Source organism: Pinus tabuliformis, chromosome 3_2 (genome assembly GCF_031772625.1).
Source record: "Pinus tabuliformis cultivar Carrire ecotype Pingquan chromosome 3_2, CPIR1, whole genome shotgun sequence".
NCBI classification, from domain to species: Eukaryota; Viridiplantae; Streptophyta; class Pinopsida; order Pinales; family Pinaceae; genus Pinus; species Pinus tabuliformis.
The window spans coordinates 161,678,515-161,698,576 of NC_142302.1; positions in this window are offsets into that span (position 1 = coordinate 161,678,515).

The following is a 20,062-nucleotide window of genomic DNA, read 5'->3' on the forward strand; positions in this document are numbered from 1 at the left end:
CTTTACGATTAAAAACAAATCATTATGAGATTGTTGATAACGTGTTATTTAGGAGAAACTATGATTCCATATTGTTAAGATGCTTAGAAAAGTCTGAAGCACAAACAATTTTGTAGGAACTTCACGATAGACTAACAGGTGGAAACTTTGGAGGAGATACTATAGCACACAAAATCTTACATGCTGGATACTACTGGCCCACTCTCTTCAAAGATACCCACACATATGTGAGGAAATGCAAAACATGCCAAACTGCTTCTGGAAGACAAAGGAAACTAGCTTTGCCTCTGCAGCCAGTCAACATCGAACAACCTTTCGAACAATGGGGATTGGATATCATAGGTGAGATCATTCCTCATTCTTCTAAACAACATAGATATATTCTCACTACTACAAATTACTTCACTAAGTGGGTGGAAGCAATTTCGCTAAAGGTAGTCAATTCTGAATTGGTTATTGAATTTATTGATCAATTTATCATTACAAGATTTGGTTTGCCTTCTGCACTTATATTTGATAATTCATCTTATTTTTCAGGTACCAGTATGATTGAATTTCCAATAAGGAGAGGTTTTAAACTCAAATATTCTGCTAATTACTATCCCCAGGGAAACGGTTTGGTAGAATCCATTAATAAAAATCCCCTTAGAATAATCAAAAGAACTATAGATCAAAATCAAAGAAATTGGCACAAAGCTTTAATATTTTCTCTATGGGTTGATATGATAACTCAGAAGGCCTCTATAGGCACTCCTCCATTTAACCTAGTCTATGGGAAGGAAGTCATTATTCCATCACATTCAGCTCTTCCTTCATTAAGTTCAATTTATTGAAGAAACGCCTTATTCTTCATTGCAATTAAGAAATTCACAAATCCTAAAACTAGAAGAAGAAAGGGAAAATGCCAAACTTACACACACCAAACATCAACAGATGGTGAAAGCTTATTTTGATGCAAGTTTAGTCACACAAAGATCCTTCCAAGTTGGAGATCTAGTTCTCAAATGGGACAAAGCACATGAAGAAAAAGGGAAACATACCAAATTTCAGAAATTATGACTTGGTCCATTTCATATTGTTGAACAGATAAGCCCATTTACATTTATACTTCAAGATTTATCAGGAAAGGGAGATTCTCTTCCTGTAAATGAGCTCATCTTAAAAAAAATTATTTTCTTAATTTATTTAAAAAAAATAGAATAAAGAAAAAAATCTATAAAAAATCACTCCCATTGTACATCTCACTACAATTTATTTTTCCTTTTACAGATTTTGTTAATAAAATGTTAAATAGTACTCTATTGACTTTTCAAACATCTCTTGAAGTTATTTTTATTTTTTCAATTTGAAGGTAGGAATTTTTAAGAAGTGGTTACCAAAATTCAAAATTAGATAAAAATTATAGAACTCTGAAAATCTTTTCCATTAAGTTGTAAAATATTTTAAAAAACCTCAAAAAATTATATCCTTTTACTTTAGTTTTAGTCAAAAAAGGTTATCCTTAAAAAGTAAAGACCGTCTTATGACTTAAACACTTTCAACTCGGATTTGTCATCCAAAACTCTTAAGGAGTCAATGATCCTCCCCATCCATTAAAAAGAGAATTTTTAGAGTGTAATTCTAAAATATAATAAATCTAAAAAGATAAGAGGTCTCATCACGAGCCTTCTTACCATGTTCATAGGGAACCAATTAAACTGACATTACCACTCTGAACACCAAATCAGGGTAATGGCTTACGATTTTTAATTATAAGACAAGGGGTCTCATCACGAGCCATCTTATTTAGTTTAATTATTACCGGTGAATGGAATTGTCGTTATCTGGCCACCAAACCAGGACAATGGCTTTTTAGCATCAAAAAATAAAAGAAAAAATAAAATAAAATTTACCTCTAATTATTGCACTATTAAATGGATGGGATACTGGATTGTTGTTGGTTAAAAGGTAACTCTATCGAGGCTATGAACACTTGTTGGCAGCAGTGGCTCTACCTGTGACGAACGAGTACATTTTAAGCTAAGTCGTAAAAGGCCCCTACTTTATTTTTATATACTGGTTAATGATTGAGACAAGAAAATAGGTGTTTTTCATTCACAAAAGGTTTTTAAAAGAGGTTGCAATTTAATTAGTTTTATAGTCAGAGTAATTTTATTTATCTAAATGTCTCGAAAAGTAGTTTTCACTTCTTAGATGATTTTTTACTGAATTTTTGAAAAATTTCATTTATCAGAGATAACTAGTTCTTCTAGTGAATCACCAATTGTTATATTGTTCAACATCCCCCCATTTTAATATATTATAAATTTCCTATGAAATTTATTATATTAAAATAGGGACCCTTCAATTTTAGAAAAATCTTATAATCAAAGTTTAATACTTAGGCTTTTTAATTAAAACCCAAGTATTAAACCTTGATTATCCCAAAAAATCAAATTAAATAGCCCCCGGAACCAAGACTTATTCTTAGGCTTTAAAAAACCTTAAGTAATAAATAATATGGGTTATTTGATTAAAAAAAACAAAATAAATTGGATTTTTTGATCCCCTAAGGTTGAAATCCTCACAAACTCTGACACTCCGCTATACCCCACATCACAAATAATAAAAGTTCCTAAAGGCAAAGACTTCCCTGCTCTACTCCATAATTGCGATTGCGATTAGACCGGACCCGATGGGAAAATATACATCTCAATTCATAATTCCCCACATCCATGACTATCGCGGAAGTTGCAAAGGCTTAAGTCCATGCCCCATTACCTTAGCTGAATTGTGATTGCGATTAGGCCAACTGAATGTGATTGTGATGAAGCTCGGCCTGATGGGATAATTAAAACAATTCATACATTCCCCGCATTCGCGGCTATCGCAATAAACCACAAAAGCTTAAGTCCTGCCTCCTACCTATTGCGATTAGACCGGACCCGATGGGAAAATCAACTGCAATCTATAAAATCCCGCATCCACAGGCCATCGCAAATTTCATTAGACCAAGCACTCTACCCCTTCCTGATTGTGATATGCAATATAGCTGGACCCGTCGTGATTATAAAACATGTTTAAATTAAATATCGCATCTGCGCAATCACAAAATTCCAAGAGTCATGCCTCATTTAAATTGCAATTGCAATATGATCCCAATTTATGATTGTGATATGACATCAGCAGTGATGTCAATTCCACTTCATCTGTCACGTCACCTACCACGTCACCTGTCACGTCACCTACCACGTCACCTATCACGTCACCTATCACGTCACTTGTCATCTTCCATGTGCCACATCACCATTCCATGCCATATGCCACGTCATATTGACATCACCATGATTTCATTCCCAACTTCATACCGCATATTGCAAATCATAATTCTTTTGGCCACGTCTTATAGTCTACAACTCCGAACGCTGATTGCGATAATCCTGTGTATTGCGATATGCGATAAAGCCCCAGACCCGATAGAATTATACACTGCAATTCATTTAATCCCCAGGCCCAAGGCTATCGCAAATAACAAAGGATCATCGTATCACTGCCTCTTGTCGTATCCCGATTGTGATATGTGATTAGGCCTGGACCCGACGGGATTATAAAATCCATACCATAAAATCCCACATTCGGAGCTATCGCAGTTACCAAAGGGTCCTGCCTCATGCCAATTGCGATTGTGATAAAGCCCCGGACCCAACAAGATTATTCACTCCAATCCATAAATATCTGCATCTGCACAATCACAAAAGTCACGGACCTTAAGCCATTCCTGTTCTGCCCATTCCGATTACCATTTGGTCTTATTCAAATTTTCATCTATTTCAATAGGGATTCTCCTTGCTTGAAATATGACAATAATTCAACCCCCGGTCTAAAAGTGATTGCGATTTTGTGATAAAACCGTAAAATTCCAACTTGTCTTACCACATACCTCACTCTGCATGACTCTCCATGATGGTTGTGTTCGGAATTTATTATGACTCTACGTTTTTCCTAATTTCCTGCAAAAGTGATTTGTTTCAAATAAAACTTGCTTATCAATTTCATTTATTTCCAGCTTATCGATTCCTGTTTTTCTTGTTCAAGTTGATGACATAGGAGGACAATTGTGCTGATAAGCAGAGGTTCAGTTCAAATGGACAAACAAACATCCAAAGAATCCGATGGAACAAACAAATATGATGAAAACAACAAATCACATTCACAACACTGCTACCAAAAACTATTTTTCTTTAAGCGTATTGAAGGGATCTGTTTAAATGCCCTCAATGCTCTGCATAATACATTCAGTTTTTTTCTGCTATTTAATCTTACTTGTTGTATGAAATAAAGGTCTTGAATTTTATGAAGAAAGGCTTACGAAAGCTCGCACTATTGTACTTTCATACTTTTCTCAATAGAACAACTGGAACATTGTTTTTTTGAATTTTCATTAAGATTTTTGAGAAGTTTCACTACTGTACTCCCAAAATCATCTTTGTGAAAAGGACTAAACTATTGCTATTTATTTTATGAGCTGAGCGAAGTGCATCTAGTATTTCTTTCATTGTACCTTTGTTTTGTTCATAAGTAAATAGTAAATTTATCTTTTCAGATTGCTTATTACTTGATATTTATATAACAACGTTACATGTATTCATTTCTGATCATGCCGTCATTGATATTTTAAATACATGTTAAGTAATTTTCCTTGATATTCTGAATGCGATATGAGTTTACACATTATTTTGATTAACTATTTAATCAAAGTAATCATCTTGAAATATTTTCATTTCCATTGGTGTTTGAGCAATCTATGTTGTCATTTACTAAGGAAAATCATTATAGATCTCATCCAAATAAATATTAAACAATCTTGGGTTATAGAGTGGATTAATGCATATGCTTTCTCATTTAATTCATTACCACAAATACATCTATTTCACTTCACTATAAGCATTACACATCCATTCAATAACCTTTCATTGGGAAACTGGTCCCATTATCCCCAGTCGGAGGCACTACCTAAATGGAAAAGGAGTTATCTTAAGGTCTGGACCAGGTAGTTTTCCCCCTGTGTTGAAGCAATGATTTTCGAGGCCTCAATAGAGCCCCAACTAGAAATATGGTCGGTTGCCATTATCCTGAGGGATTTTCCTTGGATTCCATTATTAACATAAGAGGCTATACAAACATTCTTTGAAACAAGTGAGCTGACACCATGAGGCAAAAAATTGTGATGCATATAAGTTACTTTCATGGCATGGAGAAAGAAAGTGAGCCTCTAGAAGAAAAGTAATAGTAACCTCATAAAAAAGACACACAAGAGCATAAGAGGAAGGCAAGTTAGTATACAAAGTATTTCACAAGGAAATCATGAACATAAAATCAAATAAAACACACCTTCAATAAAGTAAGTACCAAAGCCACCAAAATAGTTCAATTTCCTTAGTACATGTGAACAAAACACATATCACAAACATATAAAGAATATTCTTACTATATTCACGATACATGCATGAAAATGTGTTGGCTCATCGAGATTCATGTATTAAGTGGAAGTGCCAAGATATACAAGTGCTGCCACACTAGCCCCAATAGTGGAAAATTAAGTCACCTCTTTCTCCTCCAAAGAAATATCTTCTCTCATATGCCAATACTAGAGAAGCCAAGGTGAAATTTCAAGTCCCAAAAGTCAAGACATTCACAGAAGCAAAAGGCAGAAATGTGGTTAGAAAGGAAGTTTCAGAATACTTGGACCAACTGAAGCAGATTGCTACCAAAGAAGATCCAGAGATTGATAGACACATAATGAAGAAGTATATTAGTGGCCCTACCAAGACAAATACTATGTTGTTCTTATTGAATAAGAAGACACAAACTAGTTCCAAAACTATCTACCCAGATGGAATGGAAGCTAGACTCCACTTTCAGCCTAATCTTCTTGCAAAGTTTGAGGAGACCATCGCACAATACAAAGCTTGGAATCACTACGTGACTGAAGATCTACAGATTGAAGTTGTTGAGATAGAGTTTCCTCTAAATCAAACTTGATATGTCTAGTTTTTTATTATTAGGCTCTACCCATTTTTGTCTCATATGGGTTTTTGTATTATTGTATTGGAAATAAATATGTAAGTCGAAGTCCAAGTGTCAATTGTGGAATATGAAAAGTCATTAGTTAGGAAAAGACAAAGGAAGTCAAATTGTCATGAGGGGAGTTCGAAGGTCACAAAGGGGGATGAAAGGTCATCTCACTTGTTATAAATACATCGTCATAACTCAAGCAAAGGGCTTAGAACTGAAGGTTTGGGAGTATTGTTTTGCAACCTTGGCTTCTCTAGTTTAGCATAGGAGGAATATCATTCTATGGAGAAGAAAGTGTTGGCTTCATGTTCCACAATTCGGGTTAGTGGCTTGTCAATTGTAAATGTATGTATGGAACTTTCACTTTTACTAAAGCTCAGAGTCGGCATGTCTTCATGCATATGTCATGGAGGTAGTAAGACTATTCTTGTTATGTTTGTGAGATGTTTTGTTTAATTTATGCTAATTCTTATTAACTAATTTGTTGCTTTAGTATTAATCTTGTTGAATGTGTGTTGTTATGTTATTACGGTCATTTTTATCTTGTGAACTAATTTGTAGGTTAATTAACAATTCTCTTGTATTGCTTGTGCATCTCTTCTAAATTAGTAATTACTTGCTTCTAAGGGGTTCACTTATTTCCCTTTGACGTGATGGAACCTTTCATGCATTACATTTGGTACTTCACAAAGTCCACACACTTATTTTCACCAAGTCATGTATATATCATTCTATGTGCTATCGCAACCAAGGCACATATTTGAAACCGCCACTTTGGAAACCAGTTATTTTCCAGTTGGGGCTTCTACTCCAAACAATGTGGGATCTAATTGGGACTTCACATCAGGGAGACCTTCCTCCCTGTTGGCGACTTCCATCACCCTCAATAGGTTTTTCGCGCTAGAAGGAGGGCCATATGACAAGTTGAGCCCATGAATTATGTTTGAACCTTTTTTAATCTTTAAATGACTTCTTCCCAAATCTTAACCCCAACATGTTTTTCCAAAATTGCAAATTTGAAAGTGCCTTTGGGGATAATTCATGACTTGTTGAATCTAAAATTTTATGGCGAGGGTGTAACAACCAATATTGAGCACACCCTCCACTTTCTTGAATTTTGTACTTATCATCAAATTAATTGTGAGATATTTCTTGCAAGTTGTTTATCCTTACATTCGAAGTGTGTGTTAAACAATGGTGTTATACATTATCGACTACCTCTATTTATTTTTTCGAACATATTTTCAAGGAACTTCATCGCACCTTCGTTAGGTATGATTACAAAAGTATTTATAAGAAAATCATTCATATTAGAAAATAACCTCATGAATCTATTGAAGATTTTCATGATCATTTTATTCACTTCTATTATGAATTTTCTGAGAATGATATAGACTAGAATTTTATGAAAGAGAAACTTGAGTATCTTGTTCAAATTTCTTTGAATCCATCTAAATTTGAATCTTTTGAAAGTCTCCCAACATTTCTTGGTTATGGAGCTCTCAAATCTATAAAAGAATAAAGTGTTGTTCCATGTGGCCCTTCGTCTTCTTCTCATTCTCCATCAAATCAAACAGCTCCATGTACACAAGTTGAGGTTGGAGAACATGAAAATCAATTTGTCGATCTATCACTATCTTCTCCTGTCCCTCATATTCAAGATTTGAATGCAAGTTTAAATTTAGAATTTGATGTAATCAGTGACATTCTTTCCTCTCATTCTCCATGAGTTGTTTCCTTTTATCCTTTCGATCTTGAGCTATTACATCAACCTATTATAATGGTTTCTTCTGATTCTCAAGAGGATCAAGATCAAGATGGAGTCAACAGAGATGAAGAAACTAGTAATATCTTTCAAAATGATTATATGTGGGATTCTAGTTTTGAAAAGGAATTTGTGATGAAAGATGATGTTTCATCTAATATTTCAAATTCTTCCTCGCCTCACACCCATTACCCTGACATATTCAATGAGCGTATCGCACATGTCCCATCTTTCAGTGAGTCAATTTTTTAGGATGTTAATTTTAATCGCAGTCAGGAATGTTGGAACGTTGATTTTACATCAAAGGAAGGTGAGGGAGGATCCTCTCTTCATGATCTATCTCATCCCTCATTCTACCAATCAAAGGAAATAGAGAATGGAATCTCTTGTTTTCAATTAGCCCATTTCTACGATTCATCAATTCATGAGAATCCCCTTCTTTTTTAGAAAGACAATTATGATCATTGTTGTCTTATTATATTCACTAATTCATCTAGTAATGACATTGTGCCTTCAAATGTCAATTATTCTAAGCCACTGATTTTTTATGATATATATTCAAATAGATTGGAAGCTATTGTAATGGCTACAACCATCCTCCAAAATTTTTCCTTAGCTTCGTTTTGGAGCCTCCCTACCAACCATCCTTAGTAGCATTTCTTTCACTAACAAGTATTTATGATTCAATTGAGTTTCTGTGGCTTATGAGCTTGTGTTTGCTAGCTTGCTTGTCTTTCACCCGTAAGCTGACATCCTGTGACTTGGTCATTAACTGAATCTTGTGCTCACTTACAGAATTGCGCAAAACTGGAGGGAAACCAGCCTTGTTGTCTAGAATTGCGTAGAGCATCAAGGCAACATGCTACTCTCCAGAAATGCGCAGAGCAAGAAGACTTCCTTCCTTCTGAAAATTGCGCAGAGCTCCCATCACTCAGCTTTCTCTCAGAATTTGTGTAGATCTGGCTGACAGCCTTGGCTTCAATCTAGAAATTGCACAGAGATTGAGGGGAAGCCAGAGCCACACAACCCAGAAACTGCGCAGAAGTCATCCAGAGGCTTACAGTTCGTTGCATGTGCTCCTAAGTTGACCGATTCCCTCTAGGACTAAGCAATCTTGCTTTGCATGCATGGGATGCTTTTTCCCAAAAAATAAAAAAACATCCCTAGATTTTAGGGATCTATTTTTCGCAGTTGGGGGTTACATACAAAATTCCTTTTAGAAACCTCCCGCCAAGTGTCACTTTTTCCTAGATTTGTGGCATGCACATCATAAGCCTCGATCTTATCAAAACTATTTATTCGACGCCTGAGAACTCATTCCTCTCTTTGATCTTGGAGCTCTCACATCCCCCACCGCATCTAGGAGTATTCATCACACTCAACTTAGCTTTTTCCAGGTAAGTCCAATTATCATGTCTTTTGTTGCTTTTTTGTCAGTTTTTGTATTTAGGTTTGTGTGAGTGTTGTTTGCTTGGTTTTGTTGAATGGTTGCTATCGTTTTAATGCATGTTAGCTTGTAGATGCAATGTTTCAAGTTTTCCATTACATCTCCTTGTTGTCGTATGTATGACACTATTTCTGCACTGATGGTCTCCATTACAGCAACCCGCTTCACACACTTAATTGTTTTTCTCGTTTTACTGAATCTTGCATTCACTGATTGCATGCATGCTCATTCACTCATGTTCGCACTCAGTTTCACACATGCATTCATTCCTTACTATTTTCAGTCACCTGTCGGTGGGTCTGGGCCAAGGTAGCCTATACCCTGTCTTGCCCGGCTTGCACTATGGATTTCTGGGATGGAATACCATGCCTTACTACCATAAATTTCATAGCTCTTGCCTCACACTAGCCTCCTAGGATTGCTCTAAGAAATTATGAGAGGCAGCGCCCCTTTGGCCCCTAGAAATGTGCAATGCAGTTTTACAAGGTTTCAGTCATGCTGACTAAAACTTCACATTACACAGTTTCAGTCCTCATCAGGCCAAGCTAGATTGTGCTCTACATAGTTTCAACAGTCAATCAACTGACATAGTCTGGACTATGTTTTGTGTAGTTCTGGCAGTCAGTCTCCCAATCTCCCAATGAAAATTGCGCAAATCTTCTAGACAGTCACCTGGGTGTGTTGCATGTCAGTCCTTAAGTTGTTTTCGTTTTCAATTGACATTGTGCTTGCCATGAGTGTTGCTCTTTCTCCAGGTGTCACATATGTTCGTCCATCTCTCAGCAGTACAGGTACAATGGCTTCCAAGAGATCAGGGTCAAAGGACATCGTTGAGAGTGCAATTGGATATGTGGTTGAGCAAGTGTCTATGAGCTTTCCCATCTATGATGACACTAAGTTCTTCATAGACAAGGAGATCAAGATGAAATGGTAGGACATCAATGACATCTTTTCAGGCACATTTGAGGAGAATCTGGAGGACCGCAGAGTCTATGTCAACATAAACAAGTCTGGCTTGTATCGGATTGCATACAGGTATCCCACATTTCCATGCATGGACATGATCCACTGGATTGTCTCGCATACTGATCCAAAGACAATGGTGTTTAGCAGTGTCAGTGGAACACAACTTTCTACCTTCAGGACACAGGACTTTCAAGAGATGTATCGCTTGCTGCAACTGGTGGTCACAATGGGTGCACCCTTCACCAAGCCCAACAACAGTGCAAACTCGAGAGACATCTTGAAGAGCTAAGTGTGTTAGGCCCTAGAATTTTTGTATCTAATGCATCTTTTTTCCCATTTGATGCCTCACTTATTCCCTTGTTTTACTAATTTATGAACCTTTATGTTGCACTTATATATTCTTTTGATGCAATAGAAAATATTTACATTTGGTTTGAATTTTATAACTTCTCTATATGCATTTCTTAGGCTTGATGTTCGTTAATGTTGTTAATGCAGGTCCGATAATCCATAGAGATCCTGCACCAAAATGGAGGTATATGTCGACTACTTCACCATTCAAGCTTTCCACGGAGGAAAAAACTAGCTGGTAGTATAAACACGCATCTAGAATTATTTTTGGATCCTTTTTGAAATTCAGAGGTGCACATATCTTTCACTGACCTATTCCTGCACTAAGGAGCAACATTTCTGCACTTGAGAGCCACCAATTTGGAGCTTCGACATCTCGGCACGCTTCCGGGGAAAACTGAGGACAATTTTTGTTAAAAATTATGTTCTAACACCTTCCCATGAGTTAGATTGAACCCAAGTTGCATGTGTGGAATTCTAGAAGCAAATCAACAAATCTGCTCAAAATCTGTATAGTTTCCAAACTACTAGGTTTGACCTCAATTTTCATGCAAGTGGAGGTGAATATCGAAAATTCGAGAAAATGAGTTTTTTACCAATATAACAAATTATCTAGAACCAAAACAATTTCCCAAGATTCACAATGGTATAAAAGTTACATGAGGGTCTTTGAGGCAATTTTATAAAAAAACATTGTTTTTCCAGAATTTTAGGATCTCAGATTTGCGAAAGTATCCAAACAGTCAACTTCGGGCATGATTTACGAGGAAATGGAGATGAACCATAATATTATGAGAAAGGTTATTGTTTTCAACATAACAAATTAGGTTTCCTCCAAACAACTTTCCTAGATTCGTAATGGTTAAGAAGATACAAAGTGTTCTTTGGAGGCAGTTTGTTAAAAATACCAATTTTTCCAGAATTCCAGAGTAGCCCAGAAATGGAAAATTCGTATCAGATCTCCATTTTCTCAATGGGAAAATGGTTGTAATGTTCTATTGATGGGAAGTAGTTGATATTCAATCCCTCACCTTGTTTGCAAAGGTTTGGCTTGTTCAAAGCCTATCATGTAATTGTAAATTATATAAAAGCCAAATCATTGCCCTGTAGATGAGGAAAAAACCAGTTATGTACTTCCATGTTGTTGGATTAAGTTTAGGGGGCTCTTCCCCCTTGACTATGATCAATTTGAGGCTAGATTCGGAGCTTTTATGTATAATCGCAGCAAACATTCAAGCTAATTTAAGGAGCTATGTTGGTTTATCAATTTCTTAGTTTAAATCTTATGTGAATGAGTTGTTTGTGTATTTGATTTCCCAGATTTCATAAAGGGAAACGAGCTGGTTGGCTAGGTCCCAAACAACTGAGCTCGTTATCCCTCTTTCGTAAGGTTTGTTAGATGTATTTTCATATGCAGGGTTGGAGCAAGAAATGTTTCATTTCTTTTATATAGCTAACAGGTTGAATAACATTTCTTTCCTTTGATGAGTGGTTTCCTTTCTGCAAAAAGCATGTTTCGTGTTGCTTGCACCAGTGTGTTTTATTTCTGCAAGTGAGGGTTTCTTCTGCCAGTGTATTTATTTCTGCAAGTGGATTTATTTTCCTTATGCAAATGTGTTTCATTCCTTAGTATGAAAATGTGTTTTATGCGAGTGCGTTTTCTTTAACTTGGGGTTGGTTTATTTCTATTTCCCTGGGTGTTAATGAAATGATGTCTATATAATGAGGATCTGTGATTATACTTATTTTCTTGTGGGAATAGTTCAGTTTAAGACTGGAATTTAGTGAAGGAACATTTGAACTGAAACCCCTATTCAGTAAAAGTGCAGATCCGGTTAATATCGTGACAATCATCTATGAAGAAGGGATGCTTTGTATTTAGAGTAAATGATCATTTTCACATGAAGAAGCTTTCTATTACAATAGAGATTTCCTTTGAATTTGGAAGTACTTTTCACTTTTGAATGAATTATTAGACAAGGAGTCTTTTTTATTAAATGCAAATATTTATCTGCTCTGGTTTTCCTTGCAAGTTAATTTCTAGTTAGCACACTTTACATTTCATGCAATTGGTTTGGAAGCTCAGTACAAGAATATTGATTTCTTAGTACATGAATCTCTGTTTCGGTACAAGAATCGATACCGTGGTACAAGAACAGAGTACCCTAGTACAGGAACCCATAATTCTTGTATGAAAGCCAAAATATTCAGTGCAAAAACATAATACACTTCTAGTGCAGGAACATCATTTTAGTACAGGAATATTGTTCCAGTACAGGAACGCTGCTACAGTGCAGGAACGAAGATTCAGTCCAAGAAGAAAAAATTGTACTAGAGAAAAATTTACCTAAAAGTTTGATTATTTTGTTGTCTCATAACTGCATTGATACTCAGTCACAAAAGATTTTCTTTATTTCCTTTATTTACCAGAATTGTTTCCGTTGATTCAAGTTCCTTTCATTAAGTTCTAGTGCAGGAACATATTTCATTTTCCAACATTATTTTCAAGGCATGCTTTATTTTTTCTATCAAAGTTTGTGACAAGTATTTTTCTTGAGTGAATCCAGTTTCTAGAATGGTGTGGTGTCATTGTATTAACTAGTGCAGGTTGTTGAAGTCCTTCTCTGGCATTTCCAGTGTTGTGCCTCTAAGTTTATGAACTCCTGGATTGACAATTAAATGTTAGATTTTTTATGACGCCAAAAATTTTGGCACCATTGCTGGGGAGGCACTTAGGGAATTGACCTTAGTGACCTGCTGCTGTTTGGTTTTCTTTTCACCTAGTTTATCTTGCAAGTTTTTGTTCTTTGAATTTATTTATTTCCTGCATATCTTGGTTATTTGAAGGTTTTTTATTTCTCAGGTGCTATAAGAACCCCCCCATATATATATACATTATCCCTATGCTGATAGAATATACCAGTTGGTTTGCTGAAAATAGGAAAATGGTATTTTGAGGAATCATTCAATGAGGAGTTTTGATGCTGCTACAGAAACATATAAATCATCCAATGAAGAAATCACAAGTGCAGAATTTGATATTTTGCTTGACCATAAAAATAATATTATTAAATCTTTTATTTCAACATTAGATGATTTGCAAGAAGAACAAAAGAAGGATGATGAACCACTATTGATATTTTGTGCCAACTGTAGAAAGAAACACTTCCTTGGAAAGTGTCCACTTAGTAGCCTGAAAGTTTGTAGAATTTGTGAAGATGCTCATGCAAGAGAACATTGCCCATCATTGCCAGGATTACTAATGGTAATCAGGAAATCAAGTAAGGAATCAAATCAACTTCCAGGTATAACCCGAAACTTATCATAATTCAATACTTGGATTAATTCTTATTCTCTTGAGAGGGTTCCTCAACATGTTTATAATCCTGCAGTTTCATGGAAAAAATTTAGTCCTCCTCCAATTGAATACCCTACTTCATGGTCGCAGTGGCCCTCTCCTTGGACCTCATCCTTGAGCCATATATCTCCATGGCCTCAGGAATGTTTTGGAGCCTCTTCACTAGGGAAGTCTTTCATTCAAAATCAATTACTTGAACAACAACAACAACCACAATTCTCACTTAATGAACCACCAAGTCATTCTCCTCCATGGTCTTAGCTACCTGTACAACCTTACTCTGATCCATAACTTAGGCCTAATCCATACCCTATCCCTTATACTAATCCATATCCTAGCCCTTACCCCAATCCATATCCTAATCCATACATTAGCCTTAATCCAAACTCTAATTCAAACCCTCGACCTAACCCTAGTCCATACCCTAATATAAACCCTAACCCTAGACCTAACCCTAATCCTAACAAGTAGGATTCACTAAAATCTAAAACACCTATTCTTCCCGCTAATTTCCCTACCGAGTGTAATGATATATCTTTGAGGTTGGGGGAAGGGGTGAGTTTGGAAACATTTCCTATCACTAAAGAAAATTCACCCTGGGAGGATCTAATTCAAATACCATTAGAGGAGAACTCTTTCATTGCAACATGTTTTGAAATTGTTGTTAAAACTCAAAACCCTAAAATTTCCCTTAACCATTCTTGTCAATCTAAAAAGAAGATATTTGAGCCTAAACTTGAGGGATTTTTCTTTTATCTTTCACCAGATTTCTTATGCCTCCAAGAGAGTGATTATCAAGTTGTGGAAGATTTGTACAAGTTGGAGAATCATAAATATGTGGATCCCATTGAAGCATGGTTTCAAGCGGTCATCAACACACCTTATTCCATCATCATTCGACAACTCTTGGTACCATATCAATTAAAGAAACTTGTTTCTCATACTCTGATATGTTTTTAATTTTATTATTTAAAACTGAGTGTGAGTATATTTAATATTCTGTTACACACATGGCTACATTGGAAGTACTCCTACACTTGAAGGAGACCTTCCTTTATTTAAATTAGGGTAGGGTAGTATAAGATCAATAAATAAAAATGTCATTTGAATTAAAATTGTATAGCAACACTCTTGAAACTGCAATTCTTAAGGCACAACTATTGGAATTTCTATCATTAAGCGCTCTTGTGTAAGACTTTTTTGAAGCAATTCACTTTTAATGCCTCATATTCTATAAAGTGACTTTAATTGTTGGTTGAGATTAATCATTGGGTTAGTTAGGGGGGTTGTTATTGTTATATTTAATACTTTCCATTCATAAGCTTAAAAACTTACTTTTGACCTATTCATTTTAATAAACTATCATCCAAGAAATCATTTCATGTTTATGTTTTAAGGTATTGATGAAAAGCCTCCTATGGTGGACCACTCCTATAAAACCCTAATGAACTCTCATGAGAACCCTAGCACGATAAAGTCAAGGAATCTTTTAGTCATTATCCGAGATGTTTTATTTAAAATGATTCTTTAGGGTAGAAGGACCAATCGGTAAAGATTAGTAATTAAAAATTTTCACACCATCTCGTACTCTTAAGGAGAAGATTTGCCTCCCCAACTATTAAGTAACCTATTTAAGGTTAATTATAATCAAATTTTCTCTTAAAATTGATTAACTGAGGGATGGAAGGTCTCATTATGAGTCGACCTACTGTGATCATGGGTCCTAATGAGAATGACAATACTGCTACTGGTCACCAAGCCAGGGTAATGGCTTTCAATTGAAAAGCTGGAAGACAAGAGGTCTCATCACGAGCTGACTTGTTCATTCTTGTTAGTTCTTGTGAATGACATTGTTGTTAGCTGGTTACCAAGCCAGGACAGTGGTCTTCAATTAATTGCTAAACAAATGTAAATGATTTCAATTGACTATGAATTTATATCTAATAGATGGGATATTGACATTTCATGGGGTTAAAAGGCATCCCTGTCAAGGCTATAGATGCCTGTTGGTAGCAGGGCCATGCCTGTGGTATTAAAGTTAATTTTACACTATGATTTACTTGGTTGTTTTTGTCTTTCCCTGAAATCATTATCATATGTCTCTGAGAATGGCTTTAAGATCTTTTTGGTAATGTGCTTTGGATTTCTATCTTTTAGAAATATGAAGGTTTTCATGGATGTGGGACCCTTAGTGCAAGTGATTCACTTTGCTTGAACAAGAGGAGCTTCAACTATACACTTGGGTAATGGTAAGATGGTCATCTTGGGAAGGTATCATTTTGTCATATTTCTTTTTCCCTATTTCCATCCATTTTAATGCCTTGGCTTCCAAATAATGTCACTTTTATTTATAATAATGAGGCTATTGAAAGTGAAGACCTACTGACTAAGGCTGCTCTTGAGATGCTTTGAGGAAGTTTTGATTGTTGATTATTTCATGATAACACTATTCTTGCAGTAATGACATTGTTAGCATTCCTATGGTATCCCCGACATTTTATTTTCTTCTATAAGTCTTAATTAATAAAGATGGATCAACACGCATTTTTCTGCCAGAATAGTCAAATCTAGCAAGAACGATATTATGAGTGCGGGAACATTTATGTTTCAATTGTGGTTTTTTGCAAGGGAACATCAGTATAGCAGTTGATTCTCTTGCATGAGGACATGCAAGATGATTGGCATGGGGGGATGTTAGGCCCCAGAATTGTTGTATCTAATGCATCTTTTTTCCCATTTGATGCCTCACTTATTCCCTTGTTTTACTAGTTTATGAACCTTTATGTTGCACTTATATATTATTTTGATGCAATAGAGAAGATTTACATTTGGTTTTCATTTTATACCTTCTCTATATGCATTTCTTAGGTTTGATGTTCGTTAATGTTGTTAATGCAGGTCCTGCACTCCATAGAGATCCTGCACCAAAATGGAGGTATATGTCGACTACTTCATCATTCAAGCTTTCCACAAAGGAAAATGCTAGCTGGTAGTATAAACACGCATTTGGAATTATTTTGGATCCTTTTTGACAGTCATAGGTGCACGTATCTTTCATTGACCTATTCTCGCACTAAGCATCAACATTCCTGCACTAGAGAGCCACCAATTTGGAGCTTTGACATCTCGGCACGCTTCCGGGGAAAACCGAGGAAGTTTTTTGTTAAAAATGATGTTCTAACACCTTCCCATGAGTTGGATTGCACCCAAGTTGCATGTGTGGGCCTATAGAAGTAAATCAACAAATGTGCTCAAAATCCATATAGTTTCCAAACTGCCAAGTTTGACCTTGATTTTCGTGCAGCTGGAGGCGAATCTCGAAAATCCAAGCTACTGGGTTTTGTACCAGTATAAAAATTTATCCAGAACCAAGACAATTTCCCAAGATTCACAAGTTTCTAAAAGTTACATGAGGGTCTTTGAGGCAATTTTATAAAAAAAGATTGTTTTTCTAGAATTTTAGGATCTCAGATTTGCGAAAGTATCCAAACAATCAACTTCAAGCATGATTTCCAAGGCAATGGAGTTGAACCAGAAAATTCTGAGTAAGGTTATTGTTTTCAACATAAAAAATTAGGTTTCCTCGCAATAACTTTCCTAGATTCGTAATGGTTAAGAAGATACAAAGTGTTCTTTGGAGGCAGTTTGTTAAAAATACCAATTTTTCCAGAATTCAAGAATATGCCCAGAAATGGAAAATTCGTATCATATCTGCATTTTCTCAATGGGACAATGGTTGTACTGTTCTCCTATTAATGGGAAGTAGTTGAGATTCAACCCCTCACCTTGTTTGCAAAGGTTTGGCTTATTCAAAGCCTATCATGTAATTGTAAATTGTATAAAAGCCAAATCATGGCTCTCTAGAGGAGGAAAAAACCAATTATTGTACTTCCATGTTGTTGGATCAAGTTTAGGGGGCTCTTCCCACTTCCCTGTGATTAGTTGGAGGCTGGATTCGAAGCTTTGATGTATAATTGCATCAAACATTCAAGCTAATCTAAGGAGCTATGCCGATTTATCAATTTCTGAGTTTAAATATTATGTGAATGAGTTGTTTGTGTATTTGATTGACCAGATTTCGTAAAGGGAAATGAGCTAGTTGGTTGGGCCCAACCAATTGAGCTCGTTCTCCCTCTTTCGTAAGGTGTGTTATATGTATTTTCGTATGTAGGGTTGGAGCAAGAAGTGTTTCTTTTCTTTTATATAGCTAGCAAATTTTTGCCTTCTTCATAAACTGTGTGACTCGGATCCGAGGTGTGAAGGTGTGGGTGTGTTCATTTACTAAAGGTTGAATAACATTTCTTTCCTTTGATGAATAGTTTCCTTTATGCAAAAATCGTGTTTTAGGTTGCTTGCACGAGCGTGTTTTATTTCTGCAAGTGAGGGTTTCTTCTGCCAGCGTGTTTATTTCTGCAAGTGGATTTATTTTCCTTATGCAAATGTGTTTCATTCCTTAGTATGCAAATGTGTTTTATGCAAGTGCGTTTTCTTTAACTTGGGGTTGATTTATTTGTATTTCCCTGGGCATTAATGAAATGATGTCTATATAATGAGGATCTACGATTATGCTTATTTTCTTGTGGGAATAGTTCAGTTTAAGACTGGAATTTGGTGAAGGAACCTTTGAACTGAAACCTCTATTCGGTAAAAGTGTAGATCTAGTTAATATCACGAAAGTCATCTAGGAAAGAAGGGATGCTTTGTATTTAGAGTAAATGATCATTTTCACATGAAGAAGCTTTCTGTTGCAGTAGATATTTCCCTTGAATTTTGAAGTACTTTTCACTTTTGAATGAATGATTAGATAAGGAGTCTTTTTTATTAAATGCAATTATTTATCTGCTCTGGTTTTCCTCGCAAGTTAATTTCTAGTTATCGCACTTTACATTTCATGCAACTAGTTTGGAAGCTGAGTACAGGAATATTGATTTCTTAGTACATGAATCTCTGTTTCGGTACAAGAATCGATACCCTGGTACAGGAACAGAGTACTGTGGTACAGGAACCCATAATTCTTATATGAAAGCCAAAATATTCAATGTGGAAACATAATACACTTCTGGCGTAGGAACATCGTTTTAGTACAGGAATATCGTTCCAGTGCAGGAACTCTGTTCCAGTACAAGAACGTTGTTGTGGTGCAAGAACGCAGATTCAGTCCAGGAAGGAAAATTTTTACTAGAGACAAATGTACCTAAAAGTTTGATTATTTTGTTGTCTCATAACTGCACTGATACTCAGTCACAAAAGATTTTCTTTATTTCCTTTATTTACCATAATTGTTTCCGCTAATTCAAGTTCCTTTCATTAAGTTCTAGTGTAGGAACATATTTCATTTTCTAGCATTATTTTCAAGGCATGCTTTAAAATTTTTCTATCAAAGTTTGTAACAAGTATTTTTCTTGAGTGAATCCAGATTCCAGAATGGTGTGGTGTCATTGTATTAACTAGTGCAGGTTGTTGAAGTCCTTCTCTAGCATTTCTAGTGTTGCACCCCTAAGTTTATGAACTCTTGGATTGATAATTAAATGTTAGATTGTTTATGACACCCAACAGGGTGAAAGAGCCATATAAGTTTAGGACGACACACAACCAAGTTTACAAGACAAGGATACTATGGAAGGCATATCAGTTCTTGGTCATCTTCGCATGTCGCTTATACAACCAAGAGAGTACAGAAGCCTTCCCGCAGAGTTGGCTAATTGTGTTGGATCAACTGGCGAATGAAGGAAGATCTTTCAATTTGTCTGACATGTTGGCTCTCCAGCTGAAGGGAAAAGTAATAGAAGCCTGACATCCACCCAAGGGTCAACAAGAAAATCTATTCATGTCCGCTTACATACTTGATGCAATTTGTGCCCGTCAGCAGTTCCCAAGCTTGGGTTGGGCATGGACACCTTCAGAAACCTCTGTGCACACCTATTGCAGGTTGTTCTTCGAGTGTAGCTTCCGTGGAGTTATAATACAACTATCAAACCACTTCGTCACCCTAGTGTACATGATGATCTTTGAGCAGGATCCACCTTGCATGTCACAAGCAACAATGGAGGCATTGATTGACATGGCAGACTGGTATGCCTCACCCCTTGGCACCTTCATCTAGATGTACATCGCAGAGAAG